This window comes from Schistocerca nitens, chromosome 8 (genome assembly GCF_023898315.1).
Source record: "Schistocerca nitens isolate TAMUIC-IGC-003100 chromosome 8, iqSchNite1.1, whole genome shotgun sequence".
In the NCBI taxonomy this organism is placed as follows: Eukaryota; Metazoa; Arthropoda; class Insecta; order Orthoptera; family Acrididae; genus Schistocerca; species Schistocerca nitens.
The window spans coordinates 430,391,402-430,406,766 of NC_064621.1; positions in this window are offsets into that span (position 1 = coordinate 430,391,402).

Here is a 15,365-nt window from a genome sequence, read left to right on the forward strand (position 1 = left end):
TGTTCCAACAGGACAATGCACGTCCGCATGTATCCCGTGCCACCCAACGTGCTCTAGAAGGTGTAAGTCCACTACCCTGGCCAGCAAGATCTCCGGATCTGTCCCCCATTGAGCATGTTTGGGACTGGATGAAGCGTCGTCTCACGCGGTCTGCACGTCCAGCACGAACGCTGGTCCAACTGAGGCGCCAGGTGGAAATGGCATTGCAAGCCGTTCCACAGGACTACATCCAGCATCTCTACGATCGTTTCCATGGGAGAATAGCAGCCTGCATTGCTGCGAAAGGTGGATATACACTGTACTAGTGCCGACATAGTGCATGCTCTGTTGCCTGTGTCTATGTGCCTGTGGTTCTGTCAGTGTGATCATGTGATGTATCTGACCCCAGGAATGTGTCAATAAAGTTTCCCCTTCCTGGGACAATGAATTCACGGTGTTCTTATTTCAATTTCCAGGAGTGTATATATTACAGCGCTAGTCGAACGGTGTACATCCTCCATTATTCAGATTATACACCTGAAAGATATGACACAACAAACAATAACTATTTACTACGGCCCGCATCTCGTGGTCGTGCGGTAGCGTTCTCGCTTCCCACGCCCGGGTTCCCGGGTTCGATTCCCGGCGGGGTCAGGGATTTTCTCTGCCTCGTGATGGCTGGGTGTTGTGTGGTGTCCTTAGGTTAGTTAGGTTTAAGTAGTTCTAAGTTCTAGGGGACTGATGACCATAGCTGTTAAGTCCCATGGTGCTCAGAGCCATTTGAACCATATTTACTACGTCATAAACAGACAAGCTAATTACTACAAACTACATACAGTACTCGCCATATGTTACTTACGGAAGAACACTGTATTCATTCGGAAAAAGGTATTTCATTCGGCGCATTAACGATGGAAAAATCACTACATGTGTCCGCGAGGTTCGCAGCAGCCTAATGACGGAAAACAACTCTTTCCGATTGACTTTTATAAGGCTCGTGCTGGACACCTTCACTCTTCCAGGTTCACAACTATGATATGACTAAGAGGCAACTGGGACAACCTAACTCTCCCCGCGTGTATTCCGTCCCGTGCATTTCGTCCCGTGCCTCGATGTAAACAAGCGTCGCGCGGTTGCCTATCTGTGATCCCTCGCGAGGAATTCCCAGCACTCTTACTCGGAGTTGTTTTCATGTGACAAGGCTTAAAAGTTTAATACTTTACTAGCACACGGCGATTGGGAAATTAGTTTGCCTACCTTATTATTATCATTCCTTATTGATTTACTTACCTTATTATCCCTTCCTATCCCTATCAATTGAGATATGGAAAAACACAAACGAAAAGAATAACATCCGCGACGTTTCTTCGAGATTCGAACCCGGGTTCTCCGATTCCCAGCCAGTTACCTTGGCCGTTGCGCTATCTCCACTGCCGGCGAAAAGTGTTTTACCATGAGGGTACAGAAGCGGCAGTTGAAAAGTTTCTTTCCCCGATTTCTGGAAAAGTTTGCGTTTGCAGACTCCATACCTGATGATGAAAAATGCTCTGTTTACAATTTTCCATCGATCCCTCCAATTTTGAGTCGATTACGCGTCATAACCTTTAGGGATGATTTTCTCAAAATTGCGGAGGTGTTGACCTAAAATATCTTAGATTCCTTCGTTTTAGGTCGTACACAAGCGACCTGCAAAATTTGAGCCGAATCGGTTGGCCGTGTCTGAGGCCTTCCCCTTGTGAGATACAAGATGATTTGTCCGTCTTGAGCGTCGGCGCATGTGAGGTCGCCACGTGGGTCCAGTGGGCCGTAGCGTATAGCGAGGGGTAGTGACTTCGCGGTCCACACGTGAGCAACAGGAGTCAACCCACGACATCAGTCTGGCCGGTGCGAGCTGCGACTCCGTGAGATGGGAGATCGGCGCGCCTTCCTGCGTCCGGTGAAGTGGCTGGCAGCTGACGGTTCGGGAGAGCGATTTGCTGGTGCTGCGCCAGGTCTTATAGAGAAATCGCAGATTATTAGAAGTTAAGTGATTGGTGATATGTTGTTTGATTTACTCTTGTTAAATTCTACTTCTTTCTTGGTGAGGTCACCAGCCGGTTTGCTTTGGGGTCGTCCCACCATTCTTCTCCATTTGCTCACCCGCGGGAAGGTGCTTGTTTATAAATTGGGTGGTCCGTTTTTTCCTTTTGAAGTAATGGCCGGTTAGAGCAACCTGCGGTTCGGGTCGATCGGTAATCTCCCTATCATTCTACCATACGTCTGTAGCTGTCTCTGTCATGTTTGTCGGATTTGGTGTGTTAACGAATTTATTGCTAGTAGTGTAACGGCCTAATACCTGAAATATGTTTTGATCTTTGAAAACTTTGATATTATTGCCTATGATCGTGAGAGGCGGTATCTGTGTACTGTAGAGTATCTTAACTATTATTTGGCCAACCTTGTAGAATTTTATAAAAGATCGCATTTCATGGGCTTTTATTAAAGTGATCATTTTAGTATATAAAGTTGTCACCCTTTCACCGTAAGACTTTTCTTAGAAGTTAAAATCGAGTTGCACCTTCGGTGACAAGGTTAATATTTTAATTGTTAGTAGGATTTATAATTTATAAAAAAACAGCACGCGCAGCACACACGAATAACGTTTACAAAACGTGGCCCAGCTTCATATTACAAACGATAACAATATTTGCAAAGAGCTTACAGTCATAACGATGTTAACTTACAGATGCTGTATAGTCGATATGGGTACAGTAAAATATCTCTTTGCTAGTGTATGAAATTATTCTAAAACGGAATAAATAAAATTACATACATATAAGATTACAAACATTATATGTAGTACAGAATTACTGTGTGTTACTAATTAGTTGTTACAATTGAAGGAGATAAATTCTAATATATGACATGATAAGCAATGCACATGTTTCATTGTGCAATTTTTCAATGACATATAAGCAGTTTTTGGGGGCCTGTATAATGAATGTTTTTAATGAAATATTAGGCTTAAGTTATTTTAAAAAACTGAAAACTTCTTCAAAGTTATTTAGGAAGGGGGTGTTAACTGACTCTGTCTGTTCACTCAGAATGGGATCAGGGAACCTGTTTTTATGTGTATGAATCTCAATCACCTCTAGGAGATTCAATGTGAAAACCTTGTCTTTAAGGTGTAATATCTACAGGTTGTTTTCTATATTCTCAATTGTATGATTGTTTTCTGCAAGATGGGTGGCAAAAGCAAATTTGCTTAGGTTTTTCAGACGTATGGCATCAAGGTGTTCCTTGAATCTTGTTTCAATAGCTCTACCTGTTTGGCCAATGTAGAAATTAGGACAGTTGTTACACTTGAGTTTATAAATTCCAGATCTTTTATGGGGTATGCTATTGTGTGGGAGTGAGTGTATGACTCTTTGTTGGAGTTTGTTATTGGTAGAGAAACTGATTTTGACATTCTTCTTCTTGAATAAGTTGGAAATTTTGTATGAAAGTGGGCCTATATATGGTAGGGCTACATATTTTACTGATTTTTTGTGTTTCATAGTTATTGTGGCTGTTGCTTGTTGCAAAGACTTATTGTTATCAATTTTTTCTTTAGTTTTTAGAGAGAGTGTGTCTATGATTGAAGCATCATAGCCATTATTTTGGGCAATTGATTTGATTATGCTGATTTCTTTGTGCTGTTCAGTGGGGGTGAGGGGGACTTTATGCATACGATGTAGCATTGACCGGAAATTAGCCATCTTATGTTGGTTCAGGTGGCAGGATGTGTTACTGATGGTAACATCTGTGGTTGTTGGTTTTCGAAAGATACCAAAATGGTGTTTGTTATTTATGTTTAATATTCTGAGTTCCAGAAAATTGATGCTATTATTTATTTCATGCTCCACTGTGAATTTGATGTTGTTGTGTAATTTGCTCAGATCTTCAGCTAAGGCATCAATTTCGCTGCTGTTACCATCAAAAAGTAATATAGTGTCATCTACGTATCTCTTGTAGTAAATTATTTTACTGTTCATTTGGTTATTGGATGAGAAGAACTTTTGCTCAAGATGGTTTATGTAAATATCAGCTAATAATCCAGCAAGACTGCTACCCATTGCAAGGCCATCATTTTGTTTATAGACTTTATTATTGAAGGTGAAGTAATTATTAGACAAGACGAGTGTGAGGATCTCTATTAACTCATATATTTCTGGAAGATTGATCTTTTTGTGTTTTAAGAGGTTACTTTTTATTATGTTAATTGTTTCATCTACTGGGATGTTAGTGTATAGGTTTACAATATCTAGTGAGGCAAATCTAGCTGTAGGTGGTATGTGGATGTCTTTGATATGTTCTATAAGGTCCACTGTGTTTTTAACTGTATAACTATGTTCGAACATGTAGTAAGTGGTAAGGAGATCCTTCAATTTTCTGCTTATGTAGTATGCTGGGCTGTTTCTTGAGTTCACAACAGGGCATATGGGGGAATTTTTTTTGTGGATCTTACGCTGTGACCAAAGTTTCGGTGCAGTTGGATTCATGGTAATGCAGTCCCGAATTTCATATTTATTTAACAGGGATTCAAAACTATTAAGTAATTTACGAAGTTTAGCTTGAAATTTTACTGTGGGGTCTGATACTAGTTCTGTGAATTTATTGGACTGAAAAAATTTTAGACTTTTTTCAATGTATTCTGATTCATACAAAACAACAACTGAATTTCCTTTATCAGCCTTTACCATGAGTGCTTTGTTAGCAGTAAGTTTATCATTGATATCTTTAAGAATTTTTTGTTCATTATTAAATATATTATTTTTTGAAAGCATGTGTTTAGTGATGAGTTTGTTGGCTTTAAATGCCAATGCATTTTTCTCATTGGACTTAAGTTTGCCAGTGTCACATGCCAGTTTTGTAGCTGCTATTAGGTCTTTTATGTTCTTATTACTTAATCTTGGGGCAATATTATGCTTGAAGCCTTTATCTAAGAGGTTAAGTTCATTGGGATTGAAAGAAATATCTGATGTGTTTACCACTCTGTTATAGAATATGTGCTTCTGCTGCTCCCCAGTGTTACGTGGTTCCTTTAATTTGAGTTGAATGAGGCATTTTAACTTCTTCTTGTGCCTAGGGGAGATTTGTTGTTGTTCTCTGCTAAGAGCATGATTAATATGGTGTATTACGTATGTGAACTGTAGAGGTGAGAGACTATTTCCTAATTGTAAATGCAACTTGTACATAGATTTATTCAGCTTATCTTTCTTCTTGTATTGTAATTTGATTTCTGTTTTTATCCAAGTAGTTTCACATTTTGCTTTAGCAAGCTTAGCAGCTTTTGTTTGACTATTGACCTTAACTTTAACATAATTTGGGGCCCCTTTTTCTAACAGACATGTTTTGTTGAATTTTATGTTGTTAATTGTTTTCATTACATCAATCTTCCACGTATCATTCTCATTACCTGGCTAGGTAAACTTAACGCTATTTTGTCGAAAGTCGACATGTTGAGAAACGTGGCTGTTGTACTTAAGGTTTATAATTTATAAAAAACAGCTACCAGCCACACGTATGGTTTAAAAAGGTTTATTATCTTCAGACCATGACCGGTTTCGGATTTTTCTTTACAAATCCATCTTCAGATGGCAGTTACAAGCATTCTTAGTTGGACCTAGTTTTGTTTTTGTTATTCGTTTGCTGCACAGGGACAGAAAAGAAATATTTTTGTTGTCATATCGGTAATGGTATTTTTACGAAAGATTTACTTCTTTTACAAAATCTAATTGCTCATGAGATAGTTTTTTGTTATTAAACTTAGTAAACGTGCAGGTTAGTGTACTTACGAGCTATGTAGTTCTGCCTGACGAAATATTCGTTTGTTTATGTTTTCGAACGCAAGCTTAATACACTTATCAATATGCACTATGTGAGTGCTATTCCAGTCATTGGACGTCACTTTCAACCTCATCATCATAATTACACACGCAGCACACACGAATAACGTTTACAAAACGAGGCCCAGCTTCATATTACAAACGAGAACAATATTTGTAAAGAGCTTACAGTCATAACGATGTTAACTTACAGATGCTGTATAGTCGATATGGGTACAGTAGAATATCTGTTTGCTAGTGTATGAAATTAATCTAAAACGGAATAAATAAAATTACATACATATAAGATTACAAACATTGTATATAGTACAGAATTACTGTGTGTTACTAATTGGTTGTTACAATTGTAGGAGATAAATTCTAATATATCATATGATAAACAATGCACATGTTTCCATTATGCAATTTTTCAATGACATATAAGCAGTTTTTGGGGGCCTGTATAATTAATGTTTTTAATGGAATATTAAGCTTAAGTTTTTTTTAAAAAACTGAAAACTTCTTTAAAGTTATTTAGGAAGTGAGTGTTTACTGACTCTGTCTGTTCATTCAGAATGAGATCAGGGAACCTGTTTTTATGTGTATGAAGCTCAATCTCCTCTAGGAGATTCAATGTAGAAGTTAGGACAGTTGTTACACTTGAGTTTAGAAATTCCAGATCTTTTTTATATGGTTTGGCCAAACAGGTAGAGCTTTTGAAACAAGATTCAAGGAACACCTTGATGCCCTACATCTGAAAAACCTAAGCAAATCTGCTTTTGCCACCCATCTTGCAGAAAACAATCATACAGTTGAGAATACAGAAAACAACCTGTAGATATTAAACCTTAAAGGCAAGGGTTTCACATTGAATCTCTAGAGGAGATTGAGATTCATACACATAAAAACAGGTTCCCTGATCTCATTCTGAATGAACAGACAGAGTGAGTTAACAACCCCTTCCTAAATAACTTTGAAAAAGTTTTCAGATTTTTAAAATAACTTAAGCCTAATATTCCATTAAAAACATTCATTGTACAGGCCCCCAAAAACTGCTTATATGTCATTGAAAAATTGCATAATGAAAACATGTGCATTGCTTATCATGTCATATATTAGAATTTATCTCCTACAATTGTAACAACTAATTAGTAACACACAGTAATTCTGTACTACATATAATGTTTGTAATCTTATATGTATGTAATTTTATTTATTCCGTTTTAGATTAATTTCATACACTAGCAAAGTGATATTTTACTGTACCCATATCGACTATACAGCGTCTGTAACTTAACATCGTTATGACTGTAAGATCTTTGCAAATATTGTTCTCGTTTGTAATATGAAGCTGGGCCACGTTTTGTAAACGTTATTCGTGTGTGCTGCGTTTGTAATTATGATGATGAGGTTTAAAGTGACGTCCATTGACTGGAATAGCACTCACATAGTGCATATTGATAAGTGTATTAAGCTTGCGTTCGAAAACATAAACAAACGAATATTTCGTCAGGCAGAACTACATAGCTCGTAAGTACACTAACCTGCACGTTTACTAAGTTTAATAACAAAAAACTATCTCATGAGCAATTAGATTTTGTAAAAGAAGTAAATCTTTCGTAAAAATACCATTACCGATATGACAACAAAAATATTTCTTTTCTGTCCCTGTGCAGCAAACGAATAACAAAAACAAAACTAGGTCCAACTAAGAATGCTTGTAACTGCCATCTGAAGATGGATTTGTAAAGAAAAATCCGAAACCGGTCATGGTCTGAAGATAATAAACCTTTTTAAACCATACGTGTGGCTGGTAGCTGTTTTTTATAAATTATAAACCTTAAGTACAACAGCCACGTTTCTCAACATGTCGACTTTCGACAAAATAGCGTTAAGTTTACCTAGCCAGGTAATGAGAATGATACGTGGAAGATTGATGTAATGAAAACAATTAACAACATAAAATTCAACAAAACATGTCTGTTAGAAAAAGGGGCCCCAAATTATGTTAAAGTTAAGGTCAATAGTCAAACAAAAGCTGCTAAGCTTGCTAAAGCAAAATGTGAAACTACTTGGATAAAAACAGAAATCAAATTACAATACAAGAAGAAAGATAAGCTGAATAAATCTATGTACAAGTTGCATTTACAATTAGGAAATGGTCTCTCACCTCTACAGTTCACATACGTAATACACCATATTAATCATGCTCTTAGCAGAGAACAACAACAAATCTCCTCTAGGCACAAGAAGAAGTTAAAATCCCTCATTCAACTCAAATTAAAGGAACCACGTAACACTGGGGAACAGCAGAAGCACATATTCTATAACAGAGTGGTAAACACATCAGATATTTCTTTCAATCCCAATGAACTTAACCTCTTAGATAAAGGCTTCAAGCATAATATTGCCCCAAGATTAAGTAATAAGAACATAAAAGACCTAATAGCAGCTACAAAACTGGCATGTGACACTGGCAAACTTAAGTCCAATGAGAAAAATGCATTGGCATTTAAAGCCAACAAACTCATCACTAAACACATGCTTTCAAAAAATAATATATTTAATAATGAACAAAAAATTCTTAAAGATATCAATGATAAACTTACTGCTAACAAAGCACTCATGGTAAAGGCTGATAAAGGAAATTCAGTTGTTGTTTTGTATGAATCAGAATACATTGAAAAAATCTAAAATTTTTTCAGTCCAATAACTTCACAGAACTAGAATCAGACCCCACAGTAAAATTTCAAGCTAAACTTCGTAAATTACTTAATAGTTTTGAATCCCTGTTAAATAAATATGAAATTCGGGACTGCATTACCATGAATCCAACTGCACCGAAACTTTGGTCACAGCGTAAGATCCACAAAGAAAATTCCCCCATATGCCCTGTTGTGAACTCAAGAAACAGCCCAGCATACTACATAAGCAGAAAATTGAAGGATCTCCTTACCACTTACTACATGTTCGAACATAGTTATACAGTTAAAAACACAGTGGACCTTATAGAACATATCAAAGACATCCACATACCACCTACAGCTAGATTTGCCTCACTAGATATTGTAAACCTATACACTAACATCCCAGTAGATGAAACAATTAACATAATAAAAAGTAACCTCTTAAAACACAAAAAGATCAATCTACCAGAAATATATGAGTTAATAGAGATCCTCACACTCGTCTTGTCTAATAATTACTTCACCTTCAATAATAAAGTCTATAAACAAAATGATGGCCTTGCAATGGGTAGCAGTCTTGCTGGATTATTAGCTGATATTTACATAAACCATCTTGAGCAAAAGTTCTTCTCATCCAATAACCAAATGAACAGTAAAATAATTTACTACAAGAGATACGTAGATGACACTCTATTACTTTTTGATGGTAACAGCAGCGAAATTGATGCCTTAGCTGAAGATCTGAGCAAATTACACAACAACATCAAATTCACAGTGGAGCATGAACTAAATAATAGCATCAATTTTCTGGAACTCAGAATATCAAACATAAATAACAAACACCATTTTGGTATCTTTCGAAAACCAACAACCACAGATGTTACCATCAGTAACACATCCTGCCACCCGAACCAACATAAGATGGTTAATTTCTGGTCAATGCTACATCGTATGCATAAAGTCCCCCTCACCCCCACTGAACAGCACAAAGAAATCAGCATAATCAAATCAATTGCCCAAAATAATGGCTATGATGCTTCAATCATAGACACACTCTCTCTAAAAACAAAAGAAAAAATTGATAACAATAAGTCTTTGCAACAAGCAACAGCCACAATAACTATGAAACACAAAAAAACAGTAAAATATGTAGCCCTACCATATATAGGCCCACTTTCATACAAAATTTCCAACTTATTCAAGAAGAAGAATGTCAAAATCAGTTTCTCTACCAATAACAAACAGCAACAAAGAGTCATCGACTCGCTCCCACACAATAGCATACCCCATAAAAGATCTGGAATTTATAAACTCACGTGTAACAACTGTCCTAAATTCTACATTGGCCAAACAGGTAGAGCTATTGAAACAAGATTCAAGGAACACCTTGATGCCATACGTCTGAAAAACCTAAGCAAATCTGCTTTTGCCACCCATCTTGCAGAAAACAATCATACAATTGAGAATATAGAAAACAACCTGTAGATATTACACCTTAAAGACAAGGGTTTCACATTGAATCTCCTAGAGGAGATTGAGATTCATACACATAAAAACAGGTTCCCTGATCTCGTTCTGAATGAACAGACAGAGTCAGTTAACACCCCCTTCCTAAATAACTTTGAAAAAGTTTTCAGTTTTTTAAAATAACTTAAGCCTAATATTCCATTAAAAACATTCATTATACAGGCCCCCAAAAACTGCTTATATGTCATTGAAAAATTGCATAATGAAAACATGTGCATTGCTTATCATGTCATATATTAGAATTTATCTCCTACAATTGTAACAACTAATTAGTAACACACAGTAATTCTGTACTACATATAATGTTTGTAATCTTATATGTATGTAATTTTATTTATTCCGTTTTAGATTAATTTCATACACTAGCAAAGTGATATTTTACTGTACCCATATCGACTATACAGCATCTGTAAGTTAACATCGTTATGACTGTAAGCTCTTTGCAAATATTGTTCTCGTTTGTAATATGAAGCTGGGCCTCGTTTTGTAAACGTTATTCGTGTGTGCTGCGTTTGTAATTATGATGATGAGGTTTAAAGTGACGTCCATTGACTGGAATAGCACTCACATAGTGCATATTGATAAGTGTATTAAGCTTGCGTTCGAAAACATAAACGAACGAATATTTCGTCAGGCAGAACTACATAGCTCGTAAGTACACTAACCTGCACGTTTACTAAGTTTAATAACAAAAAACTATCTCATGAGCAATTAGATTTTGTAAAAGAAGTAATTCTTTCGTAAAAATACCATTAGCGATATGACAACAAAAATATTTCTTTTCTGTCCCTGTGCAGCAAACGAATAACAAAAACAAAACTAGGTCCAACTAAGAATGCTTGTAACTGCCATCTGAAGATGGATTTGTAAAGAAAAATCCGAAACCGGTCATGGTCTGAAGATAATAAACCTTTTTTATACCATACGTGTGGCTGGTAGCTGTTTTTTTTATAAATTATAAACCTTAAGTACAACAGCCACGTTTCTCAACATGTCTACTTTCGACAAAATAGCGTTAATTGTTAGTGTTTTGTACCATTTCCATCCCTCCTACTGGGGGTGCATATTTTGAGTGCTTGTGTAAATTGTTGAAACTCTTAGTTTAAAGTTATCTGGTGTGTTGCAGATATGCACCAGTGTAGTTTTTCTGAGGCTGTTGTGAGCGGTCGTAACTACGGCCGTGTCAAAAGGGAGCGGCAAAGTTCTCTGCCCAGAAGCTCATACAGTCAAAACTTGATTCTTTCTGCCTCTGAATAAATTGTTATTTGATATTTAGAGGGTGCTTTCTGATTATAATTTTAAATCAGTTTTTAAAAAAAAATGCTTTTAGGCACTATTAAAATGAATAAAATTCCCATTTGTTAAAAGGAATTTGGTTATGATTTCATCAGTTACTCCCTGGCAACTACTTCCATGCTTACGTAGTGTGATTAAATGTGTTAATGTTCTTGATGAATCGCTAGTAAATGAAATAAATTCTTAAGAATATTCTTTGAAAATAAATCACGGACCACACTGACTGACCCATACTGCTGTTACTTTTCCTCTGCTGACAACACAATACTCCCCATCTCCTTTTGTGCCAGTGGGTCCTCCTCTCGTGACATCTGCTGGTTAATTTCGCGCTACATAGGGGTGACTGAAGTCTCTGGATCACATGAGGTATTCGCACTTCAAGTGACACATTTTTCTCAACGAAGGAAGATGTGGCGGAGACCTTGGCTCTCCAGGTTCGCAGTTTAACTTTTCAGGGAACGTTCCAGCTCGTAAATCACGTCGTGTTCTGCAAATACCAACCAGACAATAGTTTTTTCAGCCAAGAAAAGAGAAAGAAGTTACTGGGTGCCATGGCAGGAGAGTGCAGGGTGAGGAAGGGAGCGGGGAAAGGTAGTGTTATGTTAATCTAAAGTACCGCACACAGTAAGCTTTGGCGAGTTGAGGAGCTAAAATAACACCTTGAACAGCTTGAAATTTTACTTTCTCTTCTAGATCTTCTCTTTTTTTCTATCGATTTTATTTTGCAATGAGACATTATGGGGTTCGGCAGCAGTCGTGAAATCAACCTGCCACCTAAAAATAGAATCTCTGCTCATTGATTGAAAACGTAATATAACAATCAACTTGCTCAATTCAAAAGTCCTCATATTGACCTCAGTGGTGGTACCTGTACTGCAAGGAATTTCCAGGCACGTTGAAAGCACAGATTAAAATAAACAAACATGACTGAACATTTTAATGAAATTTATCAATAATGTAGGGTCGTCTGTTGAAAGTCATGAAGCTGAGTGGAACAAGTTAAATGGATCGCTTTCAAGTAATCCAGTTTATTTTGTTGATGTAGAATATACAGTATAATCTGAGGTCTATTATACTTATAAAAACAGAAGTCGTTGTAAGAATGGTACAATAAGAGAAAGCTAACTTGAAACTAAAAATCGTGGGATCTTCAAGATGCACAAAATGCTAAAAGAGGCACTAATTTGAGTGTGCAAGACCGTTAAACTAATTATCAACAAAGGCTCATCACAAAGAAGATCGAGTTATCAAAACGACAAAACTAATTATTTGGGATCAATAATACCCCAATTATTTATGAGCAAATTGAAAGTAATAACATGGAGGACTGCTAGCGGAGGTGCAGATGGCGGTCCAATAGGTCTGAGGAGCTCACAAATACAATTACAGGAAACTATTGAATATTAAGTCCGAGTTCATACAAATGCAACACAAGCTGCGATTTAAAGGAAAAGCAAGATGCGAGCAGCTCGGGGTTAAAAGGACTGTGCTGTTGCGAAACTGCGACTCTTAAACAGTGAACACTTCAAGGCTGAAGACCAGGTATAAAATCAATGCTGACATTTATTGTCAACAACTGAGACGTCTGGCAAACGCAGTTCAAGAACAATGACCAGGAAGACTGCGTAAAGTGATGCGGTAACGTCCGCCCACCTTCTACTGGACTGACAAAAAAACATTATATAGGAGCTGGGTTGGGAAGTCATTCCACACTCAACCTATTCACCTGATCTTGCGCCCTCAGATTTTCACTTTTTCCACACTCTATCGAACAACCTTCAAGGAAATTACTTTCCGGATGAAACTGCGCTCCGAACACGGCTCGATGAGTTCCTCGCCACAAAACCACTTGATTTCTTCAGTCGAGAAATCGAAATTTACCCTAGCGTTGGCAGACTGTTGTAGACAGCGAAGGAGAAAGTATTATTGATGACTTAACTGTCTGATATGTGTATCTGTTGTGTTTATCTAACTTACGGAAAAGTGCTAGGAGTTCATACACCAACCCAATAACATTTTCTCTCCACTTGTTACAGAATTTCGAATATTTCGTGCAGTTACTCTGTCGAATGTATTCTGTAGGTTGACAAATCCTGTGAACGTGTCTTGATTTTTCTTAAGTCTTGCTAACGTTATTGACAATTGCGGAATTCCTTTTTATATCGAAAGCGCAAAGTCATCTTTTTGCGTGTATAGATAAAAAAAATCACCTCCTTCGCGTCCCACCTGCAAGGTGCTCGGATTCTATCGAACTGATTTAATATCGATGCGCCGCGTGACCTCATTCTCAACGTTTACCATCGGTAACTGGATGATGGCCAAAGGGAAATGCAGATGGTCTTGAAGGACAAGAACGCTGTAAGAAATTGCCGAATCTGAATTCTGAGCGAATGTGTGAGTCGCTGTTCTAGAAATCTATTATTACATGCCAGAGAAGCACGTTCCTCGGAGTTGGTGGAAGACAGATTTGGAATTTGATGCGCTACTTGCTGTTCACAAAATGCACGGGCAAAGTGGGATTAATGAGACATAGTCATCAGCGCATGTTGCATCAACGTGGTGACAATTAGTGTGTAGCCTGTGCCAACAGTTAGCTGGAGTTATCTGCTGTGCTGTAGAGCTCTTTACACTACGTGTTTTAGGTTTTGGTTAAGCCTGGTTCTATCTACAGAGTTTACTGGATCCGGTGTAACTAATTTGCATTGCTGAAAGTTTTCTATCTGTTTATGCCACATTTATTCCTGTCTGGTGGCTCTGAGCACAGTTTTTGATTTATGAACGCAATTTCAGCTGGTTTCGTGAATTTACGTTGCACTCAGGATTAATATAAGTTCAGTTTCACTGCTTACCGTTTTATTTGAAGCTAATGTTTAAATTTTATTTATACTCTTTCATAGATGTAGCCTGAGGGATTTGAATTAGTACGTTCGCGTTTCTTTTAATAACACGGGTGTTGTCTACTTGCGGGAATTCGAAAAACATTAAACCGTTCTATTTCATAGTTGCCCACTGGTTAGTCTGATCCGCTCCGCTTTCAGGTGCTGATTGATGCGTTAACTAAATGTTGAAGTGTTTTTTTTTTCTTCTTGTCTGTTTTAGTAATAGGTCCCAGGTGAAGACCTAGAAGGACACTTGGTGTCGGTCGAATAATTTACTTTCTTACTGGTGACTCTGTCGCCTCCAGTATGTACCTACACTCTAAAAGGGTTCTCAGAGATCTTCTTTGCGTAATTTTAACCGCGAATTTCGATAAATTCACCTCAAAAGAAACCTGTTTTACTTCCCGAACTTAAAAAACGAATCACGTCAGAATTTGGCAACAAACATAAAAAGAAGTAATAACAAGAATATTCCCGCAAATAAATTCTTGAGTAATTAAGGAAATCAATTTACACTGAAGAGCCAAAGAGCCACCTGCCTAATATCGTGTATGGCCCCCCGAGCACACAGAAGTGCCGCCGCAACAAGACGTGGCATGGACTCGACTAATGTCTGAAGTAGTGCAGGAGGGAATTGGCACCATGAATCCTGCGGAGCTGTCCACAAATCCGTAAGAGTACGAGGGGGTGGAGATCTTCTGAACATCACGTAGCAATGAATCCCAGATTTGCTAAATAATGTTTATGTCTGGGGAGTTTGGTGGCCGACGGAAGTGTTTAAACTGAGAAGAGTGTTCCTGGAGCCACTCTACAACAATTCTGGACGTGTGGTATGTCACATGGTCCTGCTGGAATTGTTCGAGTCCGTCGGAATGCACAATGGAAATGAATGGATGCAGGTGATCAGACAGGATACTTACGTACGTGTCACCAGTCAGATTTCGTATCTAGACGTAGCAAGGGTCCCATATCACTCAAACTGCACATGCCCCACACCATTACAGAGCCTCCATCACCTTTAACAATTCCCTGCTGACATGCAAGGTCCCGTACACGTCCATCCGCTCGATACAATTTGAAACGCGACTCGTCCAGCCGGACAACATGTTTCCAGTCATCAAAGTCCAACGTAGATGTTGCGTTGACGGGCA